General features: G+C 40.9%; 1 long non-coding RNA gene across 1 annotated transcript in view; it reads left to right on the top strand.

The window, feature by feature from the left end:
- Positions 1-1,540: 1,540 nt before the first annotated feature.
- The window catches only part of LOC129634411 (uncharacterized), a 33,320-nt gene continuing 13,226 nt past the window's right edge, over positions 1,541-21,634 (top strand). The window contains exons 1-2 of the long non-coding RNA XR_008705615.1: positions 1,541-1,612; positions 19,489-19,565. This is a non-coding gene — a long non-coding RNA (uncharacterized LOC129634411). The remainder of the gene's footprint in view (positions 1,613-19,488; positions 19,566-21,634) is intronic.

Below are 21,634 nucleotides of genomic sequence, written 5' to 3'. Positions count from 1 at the left end.
AGGATGGAAGCTGTATTGTCTCCAGAGTCCCAAATTCCTGATCCTTTACAGGAAAAGTTTGCCAATTGTTTACTTTAGGCCATAAGAATTATTTTAAAAGTATGTTTATTTTGCCCATCATTTTATCCTCCTGGACCTAACATAATTCCTGGCATATATTTCTGGCATAATGAATATATGTTCAATGAATGATTCAGTGGGGGAATCCACAAGTATCATTAGTTGTATGGATATAATGTAGACAGAATCACAAACAAACAAACAAAAAATTGTATCAATTAGTTGTATGGGTATAATGTAGTCAGAATCATAAACAAACAAACAAAAAAAATTGTATCAATAGCTTAAGAAAGAAAGCCCTGTTTTTGTTCTTTGTTTTTTAGGGTTTTCTTCCAGTTGTATTAAGATATAATTGACAGAGAGCACTGCATAAGTTTAATGGGTACAGCCTACTGGCTTGACCTACACACATTGTGAAGTGATTATGACAGTGAAGTGATTATTCGCAAGTTAAGTGAACATTCATTGTCTCATACAGACACAATAATAAAGAAATAAACTTTTTTGTCTGATGAAAACCATAGGATTTACCCTCTTAATAATATTCATGTATAACAGAGAGTAATGTTAACCATTTTTATCACATTATACATTGCATCCTTAGGACTTATAACTGGAATTTTGTATATTTTTGACTGTGAACAAAAGCCCTGTCTTTGAAAGGCATTTTTATTTGTTAAATTCTTTATCATTATCAAAACAAGCAAAACCTAGAAAATATATGAGTGAATGATTGTGTTATTCAAGTTATTAGAGTTGGATTAGAGTTGATATTAGAGTTGGATTGATCAAAATTAAAAACTAATCTGGTATAAGGCTAAAACATAAAATCCTGATCAACCAGCCAAAGCAAATTGTTCCACACAGGACATAATGCCCTTAATTTGCCAGCCAGTGATTCAGCCTTTTTAAATGAGACGTGTAACTCACAGATGCTAGTTTTTAATACTATTATGAAACATGATTTGTTCCCAGTTGGTTTTAAAATATTTTAATTTTTTTGTTACATAAATGATCTAAGTTATGAATAAAATAATCACATTGCCAATTCTCCTATTCCATGGCTAGGCATGCATAGGTATCAATTTTCCCTCAAAGGACAGATTACAGTATGTTTGAAGACAGTCTGGCTTTCAACTATTATTTTTATTCCATCAGCAAGTTGTGTCCAACTCTTTGCGACCCCCTGGACTGCAGCACACCAGGCTCCCCTGTCCTCTATCTCCCATAATAAACATACAAAATAAACATACAAAATAAATTCACATTCATTGAGTCAGTGATGCTATCTAACCATCTTATCCTCCATCTGCCCCTTCTCCTTTTGCCTTCAATCTTTCCCAGCATTAGGGTCTTTTCCAATGAGTCAGATCTTTGCATCAGGTGGCCAAAGTATTGGAGTTTCAACTTCAGCATCAATCTTCCAATGAATATTCAGGGCTGATTTCCTTTAGGACTGACTGGTTTGATCTCCTTGCAGTCCAAGAGTCTTCTCCAGCATCGCGATTCAAAAGCATCAAATGAGCATATTAAACACACATACCTACATTTAGTAAGTAGCATTATGCTTCCTTTAAAAAATTTCTGCTTAAACTTATTTTTCCTGCTATTATAGAAAATAACCAATGTACAGACTGGGGCTAGGAAGGGATGGAAACCTTTTGACCATATTGATAGATTCCTGCTTGGCGCCATCCTCTGCTTTCCACAGCACACCACAAGCAATTTATGACAGCAATAAATAGCCAAGTATTTTCTGTATTCAAGGTAGCTGCCTGCATCCAGAAGAAACATAGCTCTGCTTTCAAATTTGATCCACGTAATAGATGTGGAAGCCAGTCCTAAGAAAGGGAGGTCATTAGATCAGGAAGCAGCTGTCTGGCTCTCCTTATTTCTATTCAGCAGCCGTTCCCCAGGCGTGACTGTCACTGCTAAACAATTTCCCAAGGCCTCGTTCATTTGGCAATTTAGGAAGAGCCAGCCAGTGCCTGCTTGGTGTGTCTCAAAAGGCAGGTCTGCACTGCAGTAGATTAGAGCGCAGGCTCATCTCAGTGTAAAACCTGCTTCTGTCACCGAGTAACTGCCTGGGGCAGGTGACTGGGCTGCTCTGTGCCTCAATCCCTTTCTCTAAGAAGGTGGGTAAAGTGATGACACCGTAAATACATCGGTAAGGGCTTCCCGGGTGGTGCTAGTGGTCAAGACCCTGCCAGGCAATGCAAGAGATGTAAGAGATGTGGGTTCGAGCCCTGGGTTGGGAAGATCCCCTGGAGAAGGAAATGGCAGCCCACTCCAGTATTCTTGGCTTGAAGATTTCATGTACAGAGGAACCTCGCAGGCTACAGTCCACAGGCTCGCAAAGAATCGGACACAACTAAAGCCACTTAGCACAAGCACAGTAGCATGTATAAAGTGCTCAATAAATTTGAGCTCTTGTTACAGTTTTGAGGTGTTCTACATCTTTTTCCCACAAAGTTTGGCTTTCTGTTCCTATTTATGCTTATTCGTGTTCTCAGTCATATGCTCAATCGAATTGTTCAAGGCAACTGAAAGGTTCCCAAGCTTTACTTATTCTAACAAACTCCATGCTGAGTTCTTTGGTTCTAAAACTTTTCAGCTTTTATCCTAAAATGCTTTGGCCCCTTCACAAAAATAAAGAAGAGTTAGCATTTATTGACTACTTAGCTATATGCTGGACATTGAGTAAAGTGACTGTGCTTTGCTGATTTGATTCATGTAGTCCTTTAGTGAAAGTGTTAGTCGCTCAGTAATGCCCAGCTGTTTATGACCCCATGGACTGTAGCCCGTCAGGCTTCTCTGTCCATGGAGTTCTCCAGGTAAGAATACTGGAGTGAGTAACCATTCCCTTCTCCAGGGGATCTTCCCGACCCAGGGATCGAACCCAGGTCTCCTGCATTGCAGGCAGATTCTTTACCATCTGAGCCACAAAAGAAGCCCATGTATTCCTTATGATAATCTTAAAAGCAGGCTTTATGATCTCCATTTGACAGGTTGATAAGCTGAGTCTTAGAAAGGTAAGACATTTTTCTAAGGACTGTAACAAGAGCAGAATTAAGACCCCAGTCTATCCTGCCCAGACTAGTCATGTGACCTGGGATACAAGTGGTTTTTGGTGGATGCTGTATGATGCAAACATCTTACAAGCAGGGACTTAACAAGTTTAGTTTATCTAATAATTTATTTATCATCTCCCACTGGCTTGGCAAATTCTGTGTCTTATTCAGTTCTTAGGCAAGAGATAGACATGCAGGTCACTTCAAGTAGCAAATGTGGTTTCTATTCTGAAATTGATCTGTCAGAACTTGATTTCACAAAATGGTCCAGCCACCTTCGAAGACAGTGTGGTGATTTCTTATAAAACTAAGCACATTCTTATCATACAATCCAGCAAGCTTTCCCCTTGGTATTTACACAAAGGAATTGAAAACTTATATCTATGCAAAAATCTGCCCAGGGAATGTTCTATCAGCTTTATTCATAATTATCAACAATTAAAAGCAATCAACTCATCCTTCAGTAGGTGAATGAGTAAATAAACTGTGGTCCATCCGCAAAATGGAATATTATTCAAAGCTAAAAATATTAATAAATGGGCTATCAAGCTACAGAAAAACGTGGAGGAATCTTAACTGCATAGGGCTAAGTGAAAGAAGCCAATCGGAAAAGGCTACATATTGTATTTATTCCAACTGTATGGCATTCTGGAAAAAGCAGAACTAAGACAGCAAAAAGATCAGCAGTGGCCAGGGGTTGGGGAGAATAGATGGAGCACAGAGAATAGTTGGGTCAGTGAAAGTACTCTGTATAATGCTATAATGGGGGAGACATGTCATTATAGTTTTGTCCAAATCCATTGAATGTAAAATATCAAGATACAAAAAAACAAAAAACAAAAAAAACCCAAACAAATCCCAATGCTATTTCTGAAAAACCTTGAGGGAAAACACAGTGTTGGGAGCAAAAGCAGGGAGTTGGGAGCAAAAGCAGGGTACTGTGCATGTCCCCTGCACTCACCGCCACCAGAGGGTTGGGCAAACCACCTAAAGCCAGCCCTCCAGCCCAACCTCCCGGATATACCCCTACCCTCGCCCCATATAAGAAGCAAGCTCGATGCCCCTCGGTGAGTGAGGAGGGAACTTGTCGTTTCTTCTCACTCCCCACCTGCTATGGCAGGGGCCACTGTAAAGCCTTGCCTGAAAAAAAAAGTTCACCATAAGTTTGTTCTTGAAGTCCATGAGTCTGCTTCTGTTTTGTACATAAGTTCATTTGTATCAATTTTTTTTAGACTCTACACATAAGCAATATCATTCATACACCTGAAACTAACACATTGTTAGTTTACTACACTTCAATATGAAATTTAAAAAGAATAATATTCTTATTAAAAAATAATAAAAAAAAACAATCAAAATTTAAAACTATGTGAGCTAGAGGCCTTGGGTGGTGATGATGTGTAGCTTCATCAGTTGCAACAAATGTACCCCTTGGTGGGGGATATTGATGATGAGAGAGCATAATGTGTGGGGCAGGTTTTACATGGGATATTTCTGTGCCTTGCCCTCAAATTTCCTGTGAACCTAAGACCACTCTAAAAAATCAGTCTTAAAAATATAATGCGAAATCTTCTCTCTTTTTATACCTACTTCTATCTCTTCCATTTTTCTCTTCTTCCTCGCCGCTTGCTCTACCAGCAGTCAGAGCACGTATGGCTCTCCAAGGAGTCTGCTGAATTTCCTACCACTAGAGTTTAGAGCCAACAAAGGTCCATATAGTCAAAGCTATGGTTTCGCCAGTAGTCATGTGCAAATGTGAGAGTTGGACAACAAAGAAGGCTGAGGGCCAAAGAATTGATTATTTCAAACTGTGATGCTGGAAAAGACTCTTGAGAGTCCCTTGGGCAGCGAGGAGATCAAACCAGACAATCCTAAAGGAAATCAACCCTGAATATTCATTGGAAAGACTGAGGCTGAAGTTCCAACACTTTGGCCACCTGATGTGAAGAGCTGACTCATTGGAAAAGTCCCTGATGCTGGGAAAGATTGAGGGCAGGAGGAGAAGGGGACAACAGAGGATGAGAGGGTTGGATGGCATCACCAACTCAATGGACACGCATCTAAGCAAACTCTGAGAAATGGTGAAGGACAGGGAAGCCTGGGTGCTACAGTCCATTGGGTCACAAAGAGTCTGACATGACTTAACTGAAAAACAACAACAAAAAGAATTTAGAGAGGGGGTGGTGCCCTGCAACCCACTCTTGATTTAGCCTGAGAATGTGGCATGAAGAGGTGTTGACAAGATTCCACAGCTTTCTCCAAAACTCATCACCAAGTTTTTATTTCTGTAACTTCTTCAATGTGTTCATTGCTTTGGACTACATATGAGGACTCTGAAGGGCCCAAGAGTTGTTCAGGGAACTCTAGCTTACTTATTTTGAAAATTCACATTTTTACCTTGGAACCTCACATGGGTGTGCTGTGACTACTGTGCCTGACTAATGCATCAATTTTAACATCTTTGAATAAGTGCAACAGACAGGAACAGTTTTGTCAACTGCTTGACCCTGGGACTTGGAGGCCCAGAATCTGCCCAAGTCGTTTCTGCTGAGATATACAGGTTTTCTTCATTGAGCTCAGAAAGCTATAGGGTAGCCCAGCAAGCATTTCCATGCTTGGGGGGCCAGCACATAGAGCATATTTCAGAAATCCTGTGTGCAAATAATAGAGATACCAGGGCCCTGAAGGAAAATGTGTAAGTCAGACTGATTTCTAGCTCTGGTCCTTATAAATTTATGTACATGGCCAGTGGGTAGGCAGCACTATTTGCAATAGCTAGGACATGGAAGCAGTCTAGATGTCTATTGATAAATGAATGGATAAAGTAGTTGTGATACATACACACAATGGAATATTACTCAGCCATAAAAAAGGAATGCATTTGAGTCAGTTCTAATGAGGTGGATGAACCTAGAGGCTACTATATAGAGTGAAGTACATCAGAAAGAGAAAAACAAATCTCATATATTAACACATATATGTGTAATCTAGAAAAAATGGTACAGATGAACCTATCTGTAGGGCAGGACCAGAGACACAGACATAGAGTGCAGACTTGTGGACACAGCAGGGGAAAGAGAGTGGAACAAATTGAGAGAGTAGCATCGAGAGGCACACACTACCTTATGTAAAATAGCTAGCCAGTGGGAAGTTCTGGTATAGCACAGGAAGTGCAGCCTGGTGCTCTGTGACAACCCAGAGGGGTGGGGTGGGAGGGAGGTTCAAGAGGGAGGGGATATATGTATACTTATGGCTGATTCACGTTGTTGTGTGGCAGAAACCAAAACAACATTGCAAAACAATTATCCTCCAATTAAAAATAAATGAAGAAAAAGAATACATGACAAGTACATAAAAGAGGAGCATCACTAACATCCGGATAAAGGACGAGGTGTGTGACTTTCTTTGTGTTTCTGTTAGATGATGCACCACTTCTCCCGCACTGCAGCAAATCCACAGTCAGATGACAAAGGGTCAGAGAAGCACAAAAAGTCAGAATTCCTCAAATATCCGATGGGGGAGCTGCAGCAGGAACAAAGGGTAGTGTCTTAACCCATGAGCGGACAAGTCTGCATATGGACTACAACCCAGGGAGCCCTGAGAGGATGGTGACAACATCAGGAGAAGGGAAATAGTTGCTGGGAAAGTTGACTTCCCATTGAACACATGAGAGATCTACTGGGCTCCCTGAACAAGCTGGGATGGACTAGAGTGGATCCAGGATTCACCCTATGATGCATGCAGGGCCTGATCTAGGATACTAAGTGGGACCCCACTACACCCAGGGAACCCAGGAGCAGATCTAGCCCATCCTTGCCCTTCTCACGTCCAGTTTACCCCTGCCTCTCAGGAAGGTCATCTTCACGGCAGAAACCAGGGAACAGCAGCCCCTAGGAATGTTCGGAGCACCTGCTCCTTTAGCCCTTGCATCCCTAGGAACCTGGAGGACAGCCCCTTCCACCTCTTCTGGTCATTCTCAGGGGAGCCTGGCTGATGGTCAGAATGGTTTTTCTGACCTCCAAGAACCCCAGGGGAGATCTGCAGTGGTCAGGGCCAGGCTTAGAAGCACCCAGATGAAGCAGAAAATGACTAACCACAATGGCATGCCCTGGGTTTGGTTTAGTCCTGGATAGATGGGGCTTCCAGGCTGACCTGCTGAGGTGTGAGGTCATGACAGTTCCTGTTTCAGCACAGCCCCAAGTCACGCGCCACGTTTTCTTCTGGTTTGGGACTAGTCTATTGTTTGGCGTAAGCCAGTCCATTGAGCAAATGCCATAGGAAGAGCTTAACGTATCCATAAGCTGGAACCCCAGGGCTGAGGTGGAACCTGATGCTACAGTCGGGCCCTGAAGATAGCACCCACCTCTCTGATGGCTCAGGACTTGAATCATAGGGGCTTCTAGAAGGAAAGGCCTATTTTTACCCTCCGGTAGCTTTGAAACTGCCTAGTTCACATCTTTATATGTTGTTGTTGTTCAGTCACTCAGTCATTTCTGACTGTTTGTGACCCCAGGAAGTGCAGCACGCCAGGATTCCCTGTCTTTCACCATCTCCTGGAGTTGGCTCAAACTCATGTCCATTGAGTTGGTGATGCTATCCAACCATCTCATCCTCTGCTGCCCTCGAGAATTCTCCTCCTGCCCTCAATATTTCCCAGCATCAAGGTCTTTTCCAATGAGTTAGCTCTTCTCATCAAGTGGCCAAAGTATTGGAGTTTCAGCTTCAACATCAGTCCTTCCAATGAACATTCAGGACTGATTTCCTTTAGGATGGACTGGTTGGATCTCCTTGCAGTCCAAGGGACTCTCAAGAGTCTTCTCCAACACCACAATTCAAAAGCATCAATTCTTCAGAGCTCAGCCTTCTATGGTCTAACTCTCACATCCGTACATGACTACTGGGAAAACCATAGCTTTGACTATCTGACATATGAGGGGAAAAACTCTAGAGGGATAAACTGGCTCATCCATTATAGCAGAGAAGATTAGGGATGCTCCCATGACTCCAACACCCTGGGTAGCTGTGGTCCTCCTCACCACTTAGACTCTGGGGAGGATGCCCTTCAGGGAAGTCTGAGGTTCCTAAACAGGGTTCTATGTGAACCATGGATTTTCTGAATGAGTTTCTGGCAGTTCATTTAAAGAAAGAAAGAAAAACACAGGCAAAAACAACTTCTAAATCAAGCGCACCCATTCCAAGTCTCCAGGCCCCAGTGCTGAGGCAGTTCTTGAGGTTTTCAACGAATCAGAGCAAAACAAAAATATTCCATAAGCAGGTCACGCAGTATTTCTCGTCACCAACATGTAAACCTATGGGGTTTTCAATTATTGAACACGGGCGGCTCTGAGCCTTCTCCTTGGCAGAAGACTCCACAGCTTAATACAGGTCGGCTCAAAGGGACACTTCCGTGTTTAGCTTACATTTTTTTCCTTCCCTTAATTTGTTTTATTACTCCCAGACTCATTTCTTGATACCTGATACTTTGTCCACTTATGCGCTTCCTGTCATTAGCCACAGCCTCGGAAACTTTCATCACTTTCTCCAGAGTGAAGGGGGGTTCACATCCCGTCTTTCAATTAGGGCTGCTAGCTGGCGTTGTTGTTTTCTGCCCTTTCCAGGAGCAGAACACTCTGCAAAGGATGAGACATCTGTAACAGGATGTCTGGCCCCGGGGGAATAAATATGTCATGAGGGGCCAGAGTGAAGGGGTGGCGTGAGGGGTGGGTGAAGATAGCCTGGATGGCAGGGGGTTTCCACTCTGTGCCCTGCCCCCTGATTAACGCAGGTGCTCTCCATGGACCAATGAGATGATTTAAGGGCAGCTGGAAGTAATGTTGTTGTTTTTTTTTGTCTCAGGTCCAGGGGATCTTCCCCAATCCAGGGATGGAACCCAGGTCTCCTGCATTGCAGGTGGATTCTTTACAGTCTGAGCCACCAGGGAAGCCCAAATTGTTATTTAACAAACTGTCTAACCGTTGGCTAACCTTTCTTTTCTGATTAAAACAAAGAACATCACACTTCACAGAACCTTATTATCATATGTATTTAAATTGTTTTCTTTTTCCTTCATAACAATAGGCAGAGCTCAGCTGGTCCCTGTCCCCAAAAGACTCTTGGAGCAACTGGAAAATTGTAATTTAAGAATCATCCAACTCCAAGTGCACTCATTTCACTCGGCTTAAATAAGGATCTTTCCATCATTACATGTTATAATTATGTCACCACATGCTATATAATTCCAATTAGATGATGATTGTACGCCATATATTAACATTAATTGTGTAACTAGACATAACCATATGTTTATATGTGGATTTAACTGCCGTCTTTAAAAATCCTACAAAAGAAATATGTGAGAGATTTTTTTAAAAGAGGGAAAATAGCAAGGAAAAGCATGTTCAAATGCATACATAAAATAAAGTATATGGAGGAAAAGCAAATAATTGAAATAGGTTTTCAAATTTGCATTTAATTATCCCAGTTTTTGTTCTTTTGTTTGTAAAAATCATATTATAATATTACGATAGCTCAAAATAATCAGGTAGATCAGCCATGATTCCACTATGACATGTCTCTTTTTCAGATGCAGCTCACATGCATGTAGATCTGTGCACATCTGTGATGTTAGCATCTCCTAAAATTGTGGGTTCTGCATCATCATGTAACTTACCATGAGTGACTTTTCCTTGTTTGTTGCTATGTCCACATCATGCACCACAGTACAATGCATTGATCGGAAGCACTGACCCTGAAATAAGACTGCCTGGTTCTGAAGTCCTCTGCTACTCACTAGTTTTGTGACGTTGGTTGAGTTGGTTACCTCGTTTATGCTTCAGCATCTCCATCTAAAAATGGGCAATCATAAACATCTACCTCATGATGGTACTGTGAAAACTAAACCAGTTATTATAGGTGAAGGGCTTTGAAAATGGTACACACAAGGCGTTCAGGAATGGTTGAGCTGTGTTGTTGGTGATGATGTTTCCAGACAGCTGAGAACCACAATTTACGGGATTTCTTTTCCTGTTTGGTGACAACATGAATGTCTCCGGTTTCTGATATCCTTAGGAATACTTTGCTTTTATTTTTTTAGTGGAAGATAATTGCTTTACAGTATTGTGTTGGCTTCTGCTATACAACAGAATGAATCAGCTATAAGTAAGCATATATCCTCTTCTTCCTGAACCTTCCCCCAACCCATCCTAACCATCTATGTTGTCATAGGTTACCACGCTGAGCTCCCTGTGTTATACAGCAAATTCCCATTAGCCATCTATATTACACATGGTAATGTATATGTTTCAATGCTATTCTCTCAATTTGTCCCACTCTCTCCTTCTCCCACTGTGTCCAAAGTCTGTTCTCTATGTCTGCATCTTTATTCCTTCCCTACAAATAGGTTCATCAGTACCATTTTTCTTAGATGAATATTTTTGTGCATATAACTTTTCTATGTCCTTGAATTTTTCAGTGCAAAATTATCAGCTAAACATTTGAAATACACCTGTGTAAAGAGCTTATTCTAAGCCCATCTCAACACAGTACCCCAGCTAGAAAAACAAAATCAGCTCAGCGTAGAAAAATAACTGAAAGAGGTATAAATGCTTGCTGCATTATTTTTAAATATTCCAGAAAGAAGCAAAACTTAATATCCTCTTTTCACAAACCCATGTCTCCTGCCTCGTCCACACATATACTTACCACCAAGTTAAATTCCTGCTCCAATCCTCCGTCCCCTCTCGCATCTAATTCCTTCCGTAGAAGCTCGTGTGTTATCATCTCCTGCCAATGACTTTCTAATCTTCCTAAATCCAGCTCTTACCTCGTTTGAATCTATTAAGAGGCCCAGGGCTGACCTGCCAAGAGTTCCCTGGAAACAGTCAGAGTGAGAAAAATTGAGTGGGGGAAAAAGGTGTTCATTCGTCTTAGAACAGAGAAAAGATAGAAGCTTTCACTATCTATCTATCCATCCACACATACATTCACATGTGACATACATAAGTATTGATCCACACAACAAATTAAGTTTCTGCCATATGTTTACTTCTAGTTTTCTATATTTCTAAATCGCTTTCTTTGTTTTAAGATCTTTTTATGTGGACAGTTTTGAAAATCTTTATTGAATTTGTTACAATATTGCTTCTATTTTATGTTTTGGTTTCCTGTCTGTGAGGCACGCGAGATCCTAGCTCCCCAGCCAGGGCTCGAATGCATCCTGCGTTAGAAGATGAAGTCTTAACCGCCGGAAAGCCAGAGGAGTTTCTCCAAATCATTTTCTTACACTCTTATGCCAAGTGTTCAAATTACTAAAAATATAAGTATGTGCTGTGCTTAGTCGCTCAGTCATGTCCAACTCTTTGTGACCCCAGAGACTGTAGTCCACTGGGCTCCTCTGTCCATGGGGATTCTCCAGGCAAGAATACTGGAGTAGGTTGCCATGCCCTCCTTCAGGGGAACTTCCTGACCGAAGAATCGAGCCGGGGTCTCCCGAATTGCAGGTGGATTCTTTACTGTCTGAGCCACGAGGGAAGCCCAAGAATACTGGAGTGGGTGGCCTACCTCTTCTCCAGGGGAACTTCCCAACCCAGGAATCAAACCAGGGTCTCCTGCATTGCAGGTGGATTTTTTTTCCAGCCGAGCTACCTGGGAAGCCCGTAAGTTAGTATAACACAGTTCATTACAGCTAAAATCAGCATCATTTAGTGGTCACTAGGCACAAGGGGCTACTTCTTTGAGCTTCTCAGAGCACAGGCATCTCATTTAGCCCTGAAGAGATGAACAGAGTTTAGAAGGAAAGCTTCAGCTCACTGGCTTTCGTAATGAGACGTACCTGAGTTACACCTATGCACCCTCATTGTGCCATTGGGAAGCCTGAGGGCGGACGTGCAGGACGTGTGAAATAAGTCAGAAAAGCCCAGGGGTGAGGCACGCGGGGACTTCAGCACAGCTGACCGGCAGGAAACAGGGAAGAGCTGGACGTGAGCTAGAAGTGTGAGCACCAGGGGTTGACTTTTATGGGGAGTTAGCTGTATAAAAGCTCTTAGTGAGCTCAAATATAGTTTGGGCAGTTGCTGGTAATAACAAGAAATGGAGGCCCGTTTTGATGAAAATTTTGGCCACAAAGGAGCACTGCTCTGTCAGAGAACATCGAGGACTGTGAGCAAAGGAAGTGTCAGATGGGGGCAGCAGGGGGATAGGATGTCAGGCTCAGGTCAAGCCAGCCTGGGTGTTAGAGGAAACCTCTGGCAATGTGAACAACTGAATATTCCCAGCATGGGAACTCTGTGGTCCAGTCCCATATTGCCCAGGCTGGACCAATAGAGCAGAAATAGGGAAAGAGGAAGACCACATCCTACCCTCTGCCGTCAGGCGCCACAACCTCACCAGATCATCTCACATACAATTGCTTCTTTTGCTCATTCACTGCTAAACTCTAAGGACAGGGCATCATTTTCTTTTCCTCAGAGGGATATCAGGTCCTTCGTTTAGCCTCTCTAGAGTGTTCTTCCTTCCCCGGTTCCTCTTCTAGTTAATTCAAAACTGAATTCCTAAAAGCCTTTCCAGATTAGTTTGTTAGTCCATTATTTCATTTATTCAGTAAATTCATTGCGCACTTACTATGTGCTAGGCACTGTGGGGGAAAACGATAAAGGGAGCAAAGCCACAAATAGGTAACAAACCAGAACCTGCTGTAGAGCTCAGGGAACTCTACTCAGGGCTCAGTGGTGACCTAAATTGGAAGGAAATCTTAAAAAGAGGGGATATCACACACACACACACATGCGCGCACTCACACACACGAACACACACATATAACTGATTCACTTTGCTGTACAGCAAGAAACTAACACAACATTGTAGAGTAACTATATTCCATAAAAGTTAATTTTTAAAAAGAGAACAAAGCCCTGCCTTCATTGGGTTTACATTCTAGTGGAATAGATAGCTATGAAATATAAATTAATACAAGTAAACTAGAGATTTATACACATTATGAAGAAAACACAAGCTAAGGGATTATAGCTGAGAAGAGCAATAGAATCTCCTGCAACAACAGGAATGTTCTGTATCTGTGCTTCCCATTACGGCAGCCAAGAGCCACAAGTAGCTATTGAACACTCTAAAAATGTAGTTGGTGTGACAAAATCAGTTTAGTTTAGTTCATTTAAATAGCAATATTTGGCTAGTGGCCACCATATTGGATGATGCAGCTCTATAATATCATAGATTTCTGTTTGGTGGGAATTATACCAATTTATATGCCATATCTGCCTCTGTGATTCCTTGTTTAAAGCAGGAAGCATTTGCATTTTGTTTGTTGATTAACTAATGCACAACATTTTACCTCGTACCTAGAAAGTGCTCAATTAAAAACATTTTAATGAACAATGAAAAGTGAAAACATAGGAGACATAAGCGATTTGTCAGTTGCTCAATATATGGAAAGGAGATTATTTCCACCTTTCTCAAGACAGTGGACTAAATTGGCTACCAAATTCTCTATTCTTTCACAAAGGCAAAATACAACTGGGCCCATAATTGATGTTGTTGGTCACTTAGAAGGGAATTACAAAGAAGCCAAGATATGATCATTGTGGATGGATTTTGAACTAAGCCTATAATTTGGGATGGGTCTGAAGAACCTATTTTCCTATACAAATCCTTAAAATGTAGGAGTGTTGAGTCCAAGTGGTACCTGCTCTGAGCTTCTAGAACTTCTTTATTCCCTGAGTCTCTTTCGTTTCAAAAACGCAAAGTGTGCCTACCTGATTAGGCCATTCTAAGAACTATGAGGCATTTTCATTTTGTTGACCATGTAGTAAATGAGCACTTAACAGCTTCTGGCTCCTGTCATTTTGATTCAGTCATCCCAATGTTTTCCTTGGCATCCATGTTTTCCACGATTCTTAAGGAATACCTGGAGTTACTGCCACAGAGAATCCTTTCTGAGCTGGAAGCATCTTGCCACATGGTCATATTCACATAGTGATATAGCTCTGCCTTACTACTATACAGAATTACAATGTATGGAGCAAGCTGGAAATAGTCTTGCTGACACATCGATTTTTTGCTCAACTCTTCAATTTCTATTTTTGAAAGTGTTTTCAATCATTAAAGGAAAACACTAAATGGTGAAACTTTAAAAATTTTAACTAGAGTGATTTTTTCAGAAGCTTAGACTGCATCCAATAAATGTTCCACTATTATTTAAAATAAGAGATATTACAAAGAAATTGAAAACACTTTGCAATTGCTAACTCCCAAGCGATGCAAGTTTTTCCAGATAGGTTGGTCTTTAACTTTAGCCTTTTCACATTTCCAATCCAGATCAACTCTGCAGTTAAATTTTCCACAATATAAATTAATATACACGGATATTTCAAAGAAGTGTGTGTGCACTCAGTCGCTCAGATAGGTCCGCTCTTTGCAACCCCATGGACTGTAGCCCAGCAGGCTCCTCTGTCCATGAGATTCCCCAGGCAAGAATACTGGAGTGAGTTGCCATTTCCTTCTCCAGGGGATCTTCCTAACCCAAGGATTGAACCTGCATCTCCTGCATTGGCAGGCAGATTCTTTAACCACTGAGACACCTTGGAAGCCCATTTCAATGAAGAGGGAGAGATTACTCATTACAGTGATGCCAATACAAAGTTGATTTCATTTTTTATCAAGAGCTGTTTTATTGTTGTCTTGAATGTCCAGATTTGACACTTTAGTACCACATTTCTCTTAGTCTCTCCCTTTCTTGATTGTTGGATCCAAGACGGAGGGTGGAGGATTGTTTATCTGCTTGTGTATGGCAGGTAATTGCTTTTGGCACTTCATTTGTACTGTTGTCAGATCTGATCACATCACAGCCGTGACTTCCTTTCTGGTCTGTACACTGGGAAAATGTGTGGCTGTTCCCAGCTTTATCAGCTCACTGCTTTAAGGTGGCCTGCTCAGAAATTCCATAAACACATTTGGTGATACAAATTCTATCCCCATTTTTACCCAGAACTGTATGTCTGGACCTTATAGCCCCATAACCTCTCCTAACTGAAGTGTGTATCAAGAACAGATAAGCAGGCTTGATGATGGTCTTTTAACAATCTAAAAACACACCCATAGTCCAACAGCTCAGCAGTAAAGAATCTGCCTGCTAATGCAGGAGATGCAGGTTTGAGAAGATCCCCTGGAGAAGGAAATGGCAACCCACTCCAGCATTCTTGCTTGGAGAATCCCATGGACAGAGGAGCCTCGTGGGCTGCTCCACAGGGTCGCAAAGAGTCAGACACGATTTAGTGACTAAGCAATAACAACAAAAAGTCCAACAGCCTTCTGAAAAGAGGTTTCATGGTTTCTTTTGACATGAGACTGTTGGATAGCCTTTGATGTATGAAAGGTTTTGGCTGTACATGCCTAATTCCTCCTGTAATAGTTCAGAAACCAAAGGGATGCCCTACAGGCAACAGGGAAAATGCCCACAATATGCAATATTGTGGAAGGGTTAAGAAATAGACTTTGAAGCAAAAAACTATAAGGGATTGAATTCTGGCTGCACTAGTTCGCATATGCAAAGTTATTGGCAAGTTGTTAAACCATGCCTGACTCAGTTTTTCCATCTGTTAAATGGAAGAATAGTATTTAACCCATAGTTAAGAACATTCTAGGTGTTATTACATTGAAAGGGCTTGGACAAGTGCCTGCACACAGTAATTGTTCAATAAACATCTGGTGGAGACTTTTGGTTTCCATTTTCTATTTCCCCCACTCCAGCCCTTAACGACAATTTGTTGTTGGTGTTTGAGTCTGTTATCAAGAGTTTTCTTTTCTCATGAGTTTCCTAGGTGAGATCTCTCTGGCCTTGCCACAGCTCATTTATACAGCAGGGGGCTCAACCCTGGGGGCCTGTAGGACTAGCTGTGACAGCTAAGTGTCTTCTCATGTGCTCTTTTCTCCTAGACTCCTTCCCAGGACAGTTGTCTCAGATTCCAAGTGAGAAAAGAAACTTCCATAAATTCTTAAGCCCAAGGCTCAGAGGTTACATGATATCTCCTGAAACATGTTCTCTCGATCCAAGTAAGATACCAAGGTGAGCCCAAATTCATGAGATAGAAAACATCTCATTTTTGTAGGAGTGGCAAGATCACATTGCAAGGGGGTATGCACACAGAGAAGAGTGGGATTGTTACAACCATCTTTGTATACAATCTACAAAACCTCAGATAGTACCAAGCCTCCATTTTCTATCTATGCTCGAAACTATACAGGTAGTTGAAAGCTAAAAACCAACCCATAAAGGTCCAAGCATCACCCTTTACAGTGCACACATTGGTGCCTCCTGGCTTTTGCAGTTCTTCATGCATCACCAGTAACCTATGCAGCCCCAGCCACTTCTCAGGGTGACTGGTGACCAGAGTCACACAGAGGTGATGACTCACCTAGGGTCAGACCTCGTAATTAACAGGGCTTGAGCCCAAGTCTCCTCATTGCCTGTATCAGCATCTTTTCAGCATGACATAATTATCTCCTTGGCATATGTATATTTTCCCTCTGAGCGATATTTTCCCAAATTCAGAATTAATCTTAGAGAGTAATAAATAGAAATTGCATCTGAGAGTGGGGGCAATCCCAGTGCTTTACGCACAGGGGATAGACAGGGTGGCAAGTCAAGGAATGTTGGTTCAATTAGATGCACACCTAGGCTTCAAGAATCAGGGAACCGCTTGTGCTATCCTGCTCCTGTGTGTTCCTGCTGCGGCGCCACCATTTAGATGTGCACTGCTTGGATATTAAAGTGATTGTGAATTGTATGTGGTTTCAGAATGAGGCTGTGATTTAGCCATCATCTCAGCTTCAGTCCAGAGCAAGAGAACCATTTGAGATAATAATATTAGCATATACATAGAACTTTTGATCTTTAAACCTCTTTAAAGTCATTAGCAAATTAATTTTCCCAGAACTCTCAGGAAGCAGGTAATTATTTTTACGGTTGGAGAGAGTGAATCTGACTATATAGTTGACCTACAAATGCTACCCAATGGAGCAATGCCAGCTCGAGTCAGAGTCCTCCTCCTTGTCACTTTTGGTTCATCAGCACATCTGTCACAGGGCTCTCAAGTGTCCCCAGATAATAATGATGAGATTTCATCTCACTGGCACTTATGGGAAATATTTATTATAGAGTCAGCACTCTTTAGTGTTCTAATTGGGTGAAGGGGGAATTTGATCAAGAAGATATGGCATCTGATTTTAAATACCATAACCACCAAAAGCAACCATGCTGCTGCTGCTGCTAAGTCACTTCAATTGTGTCCAACTCTGTGCAACCCCATAGATGGCGACCACCAGGCTCCTCTGTCTCTGGGACCATAGATACATGGAAAAATGACTGAGTCTAGGACTGGCACAGGAAAAGTATAGTTTGATCCTGGAACATCTTGCTGTGATGAAAGGCAGTGAGTACTTCAAAAACTAATGCAAGGACTTCCCTGGTAGTCTCATGGTTATGAATCTGCCCGCCAATGCAGGGGACACGGGTTCAGTCCCTGGTCTGGGAAGATCCCACATGCTATGGAGCAAGTAGGCACATGCACCACCATTCCTGAAGCCCACACACCAAAGCCCATGCTCCACAACAAGAGAAACCACCACAATGAGAAGCCCATGCAACAACAAAGAGTAGTCTCCAGTCCCTGCAACTAGAGAAAACCACACACAGCGAGGAGGACCCAGCACAGTCAAAAATAAAATAAATAATAATAAATTAAAAAAAATGGATACAGACATGTACAAAAGAAAATGTGCTGACTTAAGGAGACTAACCTGGTCAAATTTAGGACAATATGAGCATAAGATAGAATCATGAGAATGAATTATAATATACTGAATGTGGAAGAAGAAAGGTGTCCATTGTGATAGGCAAAGAAAATAGAATCGAGACTGAACTTTTCTTTATGGAAGGGTGCCAGCTAATAAACTTGAAGAAGAAATTTTAAATATTAAATAGCAAGCATTTTTTTGGGAACAGGGTATTCCCATAGTATCAAAACATCACCCCTAGATTACTTGTTAATTATGCAAAAGAAAGGTATCTTGCAGTGGATAAATCTAGTAGGTAGCACCTGACCAAATGATCAAATAAAAAAACAGGGAAAACCAAAATCCTGTGCCCTTGAGTGGTTGCAATGAAAAAAATCCACCATCATTTATGCTGAACATTTTAAAACTGTGAAATGTAGAATTTAAAAGTAGGAACACGTGTATACCTGTGGCGGATTCTTGTTGATGTATGGCAAAACCAATACAATATTGTAAAGTAATTAACCTCCAATTAAAATAAATTAATTAAAAATAAATAAATAAAAGTAGAATTTAAAAACTGTGAAATGTATCCAATTTGTCGTTCAATGATTTTTAGTAAACTTATGGAGCTATGAAGCCATTGATATGGTCCAATTTTACAGCTTTCTGTATTCCTCCAAAGTCTTCCTAGACTGTATGCAGTCAATCTATGATCTCACTTGAAGCCACAGACAAAGACTGATCTGCTTTTGTCTCTACAAATTTGCATTTTCTGGGTATTTTATATAAATGCAACATACTACACGTGATTTTTTTGTGCCAGACTTTGTACAATTGCAAACAATAGTTTTCAGGTTCACACATATTATAGCATGCACTAATATTTCACTCCTTTTTATTTATAAATGGTATTCTATTGCATAGATGTTGTTGATATTCACTCCATAAGTCATGTCCAACTCCTTGCAACTCCAAGGACTGTAGCACACCACACTCTTCTGTCTTCCACTTTCTCCCAGAGTTTGCTCAAAAAATGTTCATTGTCAGTGATGCCATCCAGCCATCTCATCCTCTGTCGTTCCCTTCTCCTGACTTCAATCTTTCCCAGCATCAGGGTCTTTTCCAATGAGTCAGTTCTTCACATCAGGTGGCCAAAGTATTGGCGCTTCAGCTTCCGTATCAGTCCTTCCAATGAATAGTCAGTGTTAATTTCCTTTAGGATTGACTAGTTTGATCTCCTTGCAGTCCAAGGAACTCTCAAGAGTCTTCTCCAGTACCACAATTTGAAGCATCAATTCTTCAGCACTCAGCCTTCTTTATGGTCCAATTCTCTCCTCCATACATGACTACTGGAAAAAACCAAGCATTGACTATACAGACATTTCTAGGCAAAGTGATGTCTTTGCTTTTTAATATGTTGTCTAAGTTTGTCATAGCTTTCCTTCCTAGAAGCAAGCATCTTTTACTTTCATGGCTGCAGTCATCATCTGCAGTAATTTTGCAAGATGTACTCTGCATATGTTAAATAAGCAGGGTGACAATATACAGACTTCACGTATTTCTTTCCCAGGTTTGAACCATTCTGTTGTCCCATGTCCAGTTCTAACAGTTGCTTCTGGACCTGAATACAGATTTCTCAGGAGACAGGTAAGTTGGTCTGGTACTTTCATCTCTTTAAGAATTTTCCACAATTTGTTGTGATACACACAGTCAAAGACTTCTGCATAGTCAATGAAGCAGAAGTAGATGTTTTTATGGAATTCTCTTGCTTTTTCTGTGATCCATCAGATGTTGGCAATTTGATCTCTGGTTCCTCTGACTTTTCTAAGTACGGTTTGTACATCTTGAAGTTCTCAGTTCACATACTGTTGAAGCCTAGCTTGAAGAATTTTGAGCATTAGCTTGCTAGCATGTGAAATGAGCACAATTGTACTATAGTTTGAACATTCTTTGGCATTGCCCTCTTTGAGATTGGAATGAAAACTGACTTTTCCCAGTCCTGCGACCACTGCTGAATTTTCCAAATTTTCTGGCATATTGAGTGCATCGCTTTAACAGCATCATCATTTAGGATTTGAAATAGCTCAGCTGGAATTCCATCACCTCCACTAGCTTTGTTCGTAGTGATGCTTCCTACAGTCCACGTGACTTCACACTCCATGATGTCTGGTTCTAGGTGAGTGATCACACTATCATGGTAATCTAGGTCATTGAGACGTTTTTTGTACAGTTTTCTGTGTGTTTTTGCCACCTCTTCTCATTATCTTCTGTTCTGTTAGGTCCGTATCATTTCTTTCCTTTATTGTGCCCATCTTTGTATGAAATGTTTCCTTGATGTCTCTAATTTTCCTAGAGATCTCTAATCTTTTCCATTCTATTGCTTTCTTCTATTTCTTTACTTTGTTCACTTAAGAAGGCTTTTTTGTCTCTCCTTGTAATTCTTTGGAACTCTGCATTCAAATGGGTGTTTCTTTTCTCCTTCGCCTTTCACTTCTCTTCTTGTCTCAGCTGTTTGTAAGGCCTCCTCAGACAACCATTTTGTTTTGTTGAATTTCTTTATGCTCAGAGTACATGATAAATGTTAAAAGTTGGGTGGGAATCAAAATTCATGGGGCAGAAATGGGAATTAAGTCAAAGAATTTTATGTCCTTTTAAATGTGGGAGTTGAACCCAGAGGCCTGATGAGAAGGGAAGGGTAACATGGAAAATCAGTTGCTTTAATGTATTTTGTGGAAACACTTGCTGATAGATAATGAGATCATCAGTATATTAAAGATGATGGCATTGATAAGATTTAAATGCTGTATAGGAGAAATAGCATAAAGTTCAGTGATCTGAAAAAGGGACTGAGAAATGAGGAGAGAGAGTCCATACTCCTCTTTCTCTCTTTGCTTAATTTTATCAAATGAGTACTGATCCCATGAGCTTCCCAGGTGGCTCAGTGGTAAAGAATTCGTCTGCCAATGCAGGAGATGCAGGAGACACAGGGTCAATCCCTGCATCAGGAAGATCCTGTGGAGGAGGAAATGACAATCCACTCCAGTATTCTTGCTGGGAGAGTCCCATGGACTCTCTGTCCCTCATGAATGCAATCAATTAACTCAGCTTCCTGTATGACTTGTCACTTCCTCATTATGTCTCTTTCCTATATGTGGGAATCTCACTCAGTCATGGACTCACATTATTGTTGTCATTTTCACGAACCTTTCCCATGACAAGTTAGAAAAACCTTCTCCGGGCCAAGGAAACAAAGACCACAAAATCTATGTTCTGCCAGAAGTTATTCTAAGCCCCCCAGACACAAGTTCACGGATTGACTATAATGGGAAGCAGAAACCTATTAGATAGCTATAACATTATTTTCAAAATAGTTCTTTAAAAAATGACTACCATACATTTTATATATATTGAATTTTATATATGCTTTATGTTTCATGCAAAGATTCTAGTATATGTCCAACCAAAAATAATAACTTGCACAATAAAATAAACTGGCACTGATAACTTATTCCTACCATCTATAACTTTTCTTTATTTAAGAAATAAAATTTAGATACAGTTTAAGACTGTGCTGTCTACATACATGAATATATCACAGTCCTTATCTTTGGGGAGCTTGGGAAAAATATGTTTTCTGAAGTAAAGAAGACAGGAGAGGTTATTAACAATATGTATAATTTTATTTCTTTTTTGTGTATCCATAATTGATTCTTAAT

The sequence above is a fragment of the Bubalus kerabau genome, chromosome 19 (genome assembly GCF_029407905.1).
Source record: "Bubalus kerabau isolate K-KA32 ecotype Philippines breed swamp buffalo chromosome 19, PCC_UOA_SB_1v2, whole genome shotgun sequence".
NCBI lineage: Eukaryota > Metazoa > Chordata > Mammalia > Artiodactyla > Bovidae > Bubalus > Bubalus kerabau.
The sequence above is the reverse complement of the archived record's forward strand: the minus strand, read 5'-3'. Positions and strand labels throughout refer to the sequence as shown.